The 6,000-nt window shown below is 32.9% G+C and overlaps 2 pseudogenes; one reads left to right on the forward strand and one right to left on the reverse strand.

Annotated features, from left to right (window-relative positions):
- LOC115979772 overlaps positions 1-3,808 on the reverse strand; it is a 39,565-nt pseudogene extending 35,757 nt beyond the window's left edge.
- Positions 3,809-4,471: 663 nt separating this feature from the next.
- LOC115979671 lies at positions 4,472-5,724 on the forward strand (annotated as a pseudogene).
- The last annotated feature ends 276 nt before the right edge of the window (positions 5,725-6,000 follow it).

Below are 6,000 nucleotides of genomic sequence, written 5' to 3' on the forward strand. Positions count from 1 at the left end.
ATATAATCTAATCTAACTCTAATCTAACATATGAAAAATGAATAGATAAATAAATAATTTTAAACACAAAATAGAATTTGATTTCTTAAAAATCTCAAAGAACACACTAATGAGATAAAGAAGATGAAAAATAATATAAAATATTCGTAAATACTTAAAACAATTACTCAAACATCTAAGAACATCATATAACAAAGACATAACAATTTGCCGTTAATATATTAAACATAATATTTACAAACAATGAAAAGAAACTATACAAAGACCATTGTCTTCAACCATACTAATTTTTCTTTATCAGCTTGTCTAGATTATCCTGTTATTTTCCTAATAAAATAAAATTTGACAACAATACAAAATATGAAATATTATAATATGATTTTCCTCAATTCAGATCAACAATAAACACCATTTATTAAAAGTATTTAGTGTTGTAAATAAAATGATAAAAACAATACTCGCATTAAGGAACACATATGAATTAGTTAATAATAGGACAATAAGAGAATGAACCTCTAGTAGGAGATACTCCTTTGAGCAGTTACCAAGTTGTACAATGATTAAACAAGACCTGTGAATATCTTTTTATAGAAAATTTTTAAAAAGTAGAATTCTAAAAAACAAATATTCATCAATCTAAGGTAGAGATACAGGGAAAATAAAAAAAATAAAAAAAAAATCCAACAAAAAATGAAAAAAAAAAATTGAGAGAGAGAGAGAGAGAAATAACCTTCTTTTGTATGGGAAAAATATGCATAGAATGGAAGAGAGTGGTAAATTTATAGTAAGATGATGGGAATAAGAAGAACCAAAATAAAGGAAGCTGAAGCGGCAAAATAATATGTAAAGTTAAAACCGTCCAAGATGAATATATATAAACAATACTTTTCCATTGATTTATTATTTAGTTTTTTTTTTTTTAAGAAGAGATTTATTATTTAGTTATAACATCAAAATTAAAATAGATGAATATGTAAAGTTAAAACCACCTAAGATGAATTTGTAAAGCCAATATATTTATATATTTAATATTGTAAAAAATTAAAGGTAAAAAATAAATATGAAAAACTACTAATTATGTAGCCAATGATGTGGTGATGAGATGACACAACAGGAGTATAGCAACAATAAATACTATACTTCAACATTTAGAGGTATATAGATAGATATAGATGAGATAAACATAATTTTGGCCCAATTAAAAATAGGAACAGAAACAAATGCACTTTATTACCCATACAAAACATATAATCCCATATAAAATGAAAGAAGAGCAGTGCTGCAAACATAGAAGTTCCAAAATCAAAATTTAAATGATGAATGGGAGAGGTAGAAGATATTGACAAACCTGTGCCAGCAGCAGTAACAGCCTGCCTATAATTCTTATCCTAGACATCTCTGACAGAAAAAACTCCAAGCTTATTTGTCTGGGTGGTCCCTAGCTTTGTGACAACATAGCCACTAGAATCGAGTTCCAGCTGACCATCCAAGAACTTGGTGGTTGGTTCGTGCCCTATCGCAAAGAACAATCCCAATACCTTGAGATCTAAAACCTCCCCACTCAGCACAATCTTCACCTTCAACCCTCCCAAGACCCTATTATAAATGTTTTTGTCCTCATAGGCCCCCACGACCACCGAGTTCCATAGAACTTGAATCTTAGGATTAGTGAAGGCCCTCTGCTACATAATTTTTGAAGCCCTAAATGTATCTCTCCTATGGATGATGTACACAATGGACCCATACTTGGTGAGGAATGTGGCCTCCTCCATGGCTGAATCCTCGCCTCCAATTACTGCCAAATGCTTGTTCCTAAAAATGGGTGCAACACCATCATACATAACACGACTAATATCACTCAGTTACAAAACCCTCCTGAGCTCTCACCAGAACCTAGGAAGTCTAATCGCTTGGCGATGACACTCATTGCCACAATGATAGAATCAGCAATGACAGCCTTAGAATCAGTGAAGATCTTGAAAGGAGTGGTGGAGAAATCCACCTTGTTAACAATCTCAGTTAGAATCTAGATGCCAAAGCGGAGTGACTGCTTCTAGCATAGGTCCATGAGCTCAATGCCATTAATTCCATCTGGAAATCTTGGGAAGTTCTCCACCTCAGTGGTCGTGGTAAGTTGGCCACCAGGGGCAATGCCATTAGCCATCAAAGAGGATGGGCTTCAACTCTACGCGGGATGCATATATGGCAGCGGTGTGGGCAGTTGGGCCACTTCCATTGATGCACTACTTTGTTTTAAGGGTAATACTAACGAAGTACTGAAAGGGATTAAAGGAGATACCAAGCACTTTCATGGGGTAAAAGAAAGAATGCTAATGCTAACAAAGTACTGAAAGGGATTCTCAGATAGAACAAAACAGGAAATTCCAAATTTAAAAAAGAAAATAAAGAAAATAAAGTAATATAAATATATTGAAGGTGGAAATACAATTATATATCAATGTCATCCTAAAATCCTCCATTAGCTAGATTGTGAGTTCATTGATCTAGAACTTGACAAAATTCAAAAGCCCTAAGTTGAATCCATCATATTATGAATTCGTGAGGTTTCCACGATGTCTCATTATATGAAGATGTCTTCTCTAATCTCATTCCTTAATTTTTAATTTTTATTTTTTCTATATTCTATAGTAATGGCATAATGGATGCTATAAACTATAGAATGCAAGAATCTCAGGATTTGTGTTTATGATTGGAGATTGTGGGTTAATAGGACGAGATTTATGAACTTGAACCTTGAGGAAGGTGTCTCTCCACATAAGGACATTCATCCGTCCATCCTTACGTCATGTCATTATATTTGGACAATCAAGTTGAGGGAGGACCTCATGTTGAAAAACTTTCATGTTGGATGAGCAATACCCATTAATAATAGGAAAAGGTTTCTTTCCAAAGTAGTCCAAACTAATTTGAACGAAAACTCTTTAAAATCCTCCTATATCTTTTTATTGGATGTGAATGTTGATAATCTAACCGTTAGATTATATGTTTTTATTATATCCTCCATGCTCGCAAAATTTCAAAAATATCAAAAATCAATAATTATTTCATCAAATAAATATTTAAATTTCAAGTTTTTGTGGTATAAAATTATGTGTAAAAAATATGTTTATTGATCAAATAGTAAATAATATATGATTTGAACAAAATTTAATATGCCTTAATAATAATTATCCATCCACCCTTTTTTCCACGAAAAAGGTAATCCATCTAACTAGGAATTACTACCAACTACTACCAAATATGAGAGTTGGAATATATCAGTACAAATTTCTCCTTTAAATTAACCTAATATATGACAGTTCATAACATCATTTAAGTGTATTAAATCACATAATTCATTAAATCATTTAAACAAAGATATATGTCTATTAAAAAAATCGCATAACTAAAGGTAAAGGTGAAGTGGGTTCTAGTGTTTTCAATTGGTACTTTCTACTTATTTACTATTCAATCAAACATTTAGGGTTAACTTAAACCCTAAATGTTTTCATTTAAAAAAGATACCAATTGGTATTTACTATTCGATCAAAAAAATTTGTTTTCGGTTTTTGTTTTATATTTGTTTTGGTAAAATTGATGCCAAAAAGTGTTTTATCACCCAAAACACAAAACCATTTATTTGGCATTATTTTCTCACCCTAGTGTCCCCCCTCCCCCCCACCCCTATCCTTTTCCTCTTCTTCCCATTCAATTATCATTTTTCTTCCAATAAAAAATTACCACCCACCCACAACAATCCAACACCATCGCCAATGACGTCTTTGTCACAACCCCTAAACCCAACCATCGAACGAAAGCCAGCCTACCCAAAACTAAACACAATCACTTGAACAAACCCAAAAAAAAAAAAAACCATCATTGTTGAGAAACCAAGCGAATCAAGCAACCTATTGTTGTTGCAAAAATGACTCACTCCCTATTTGTTGTTGTGGTAAAGAGAGAGAGAGAGAGAGAGAGATAGAAATCAAAAATGATGGTGGCATGGCTCCAAGATTGCAACGACAAATTGGGGATTTTTCTTGTGGCTTTTGATTGTGCCTAACCACCATAAGGTCCACAACCTAAGGAGCAACAACGACAAAAAGAGAGGGGATCTCATGAGAGAGCGACCAATTATAGATAAATAAATTAATAATAATAACAACAATAAAATCTTATTAAAATGCCATCAACTTATTTCCAAAATTGCCATCTAAAAAAAAAAAGTGAAAAAAAAAACTTTCAAATTGTTCGTAAAAAACAGTTTTGCATAGTGAAAATTGAGAACAGTTTTCCAAAAATTGGCTCAGAACAAATCAATCCTGGTGGGTTCCACAATTTAAAAAAAAAAAAATTAAAAAACAGAAAACTGTGGCTCTCCTTGGACTGTGATTTGGGGCTTATTATTGCCATTGGGCCAGAGTTGAACCGAAACACCATTTTTTTTTTTTCTGAGAAGAACCGAAACACCATTTCAAACCATACAAAACGGAGGAGAGCAATACTCAGGAGAGAGAAAGAGAGTTTAGACTTTAGAGAGAGAGAGAGAGAGGGAATGAAGAGAATGGTATCTTCTTACTGCGATCGAAGAATGGTATCTCGCCGCTCCTCGGATCGAAGCCATTGGCTCTCAGGTTGGCCTCCATCTCTCCGAACGGTACACCTTCCCAAACCCAAATGGGAAATTTGATTAAATTGCTTATACATAATATGGATTGGGAAAATGGGATTACTTTTTTTCTTATGTTATCAAAAAAAAAAAAAAATGCTTATTGAAAGCAAAGTGAAAGTGACTTGTTTTGAAGTTCTTTGGAAAGTGTTTTATATGTTATGCAAAATGTGATCTTAAAAGAGCTTGCCTTTTAAAGGTGAAAGCTTGATTCTTTGCTAACCAATTGTGTGGTTACTGATGCGGGGATGTACTAACAATTGTCCACCTTATGCGTGGACGATTATTTGATTGTGGTTGCAATTAAGGCATCAATGAGTAGCTTTTATTTAGTTCTGCTCCTAAAATCTTGTCATGGACTTCTAGCTCTTTATTTAGGTGGGTAACATTGAACCTGACATCAATATATAAGGTCGTGGTTGAACCGCAGAAAAAACTTTGTTGGAAGCTACAGGCTACATAGGGTATGCATAGTTGATTAAGATCTTGATACTTATTACTGATGTAGTTATTTTTGTATATATTAGTGATTATTTGATACTCTCTATAGTTCTCAGCATGCTTTAATATAAAATGCTGCCTGCAATAGTAAAAATACTATTTCTTTTTAGATATACCATGGAGCGGCCTCGTTTCAGTGATCATCTAGAGGCAATCAAGTTCATCTGCAAGGTCTTCTGTTCTGAGTTCTTCAAGAAGCAAATAGACAACTTGAAGACCAATCATAGAGTAAGTTCAAATATTTAAAGTGATTATACATTATATGTTTTTGTGTGAATTTGAGAAAATAGAAATTTTTTTTTTTTCTTGTAGGGTACGTTTGTCTTGCAAGATAATCGATTTTGTTGGCTTGCATGCATGTCGGTCAATCCATCGCCTGAAAATGGAGATTTATCTCAATATAATTATAATCCTCTGGCTGAAAACAAGGCAGCACAAGCTACCAGCATGCATCTAAATTTCCCATGTGGAATCATAAGGGTGCTCATTTAAATTTCAGAATTCCTCGTGCAGTTACTGCAGATATATCCAACCTTCCTGCATGTGAGTACTGAATATTGAGTGCTGTAGATTGTGAATACTTTTATGCATGTTGTATTTATTTTTGTAAGCAATCCATGATATGCTTTCTTTTGTCATTCAAGACATTACATGATAATTATTATTTATTTGTTCATCATCCATTTATGAAGTGAAAAATGCTTTACTTATCAAAAATATGAAGTGAAAAATGCTTTACTTATCAAAAAAAATGAAGTGAAATATGCTTTATGACTTCTCGCTTTTGATTCAAGCTTTGCTTACTCACTTATTTTCATAGTAAAGGTGGA

Source organism: Quercus lobata, chromosome 3 (assembly GCF_001633185.2).
Source record: "Quercus lobata isolate SW786 chromosome 3, ValleyOak3.0 Primary Assembly, whole genome shotgun sequence".
NCBI classification, from domain to species: Eukaryota; Viridiplantae; Streptophyta; class Magnoliopsida; order Fagales; family Fagaceae; genus Quercus; species Quercus lobata.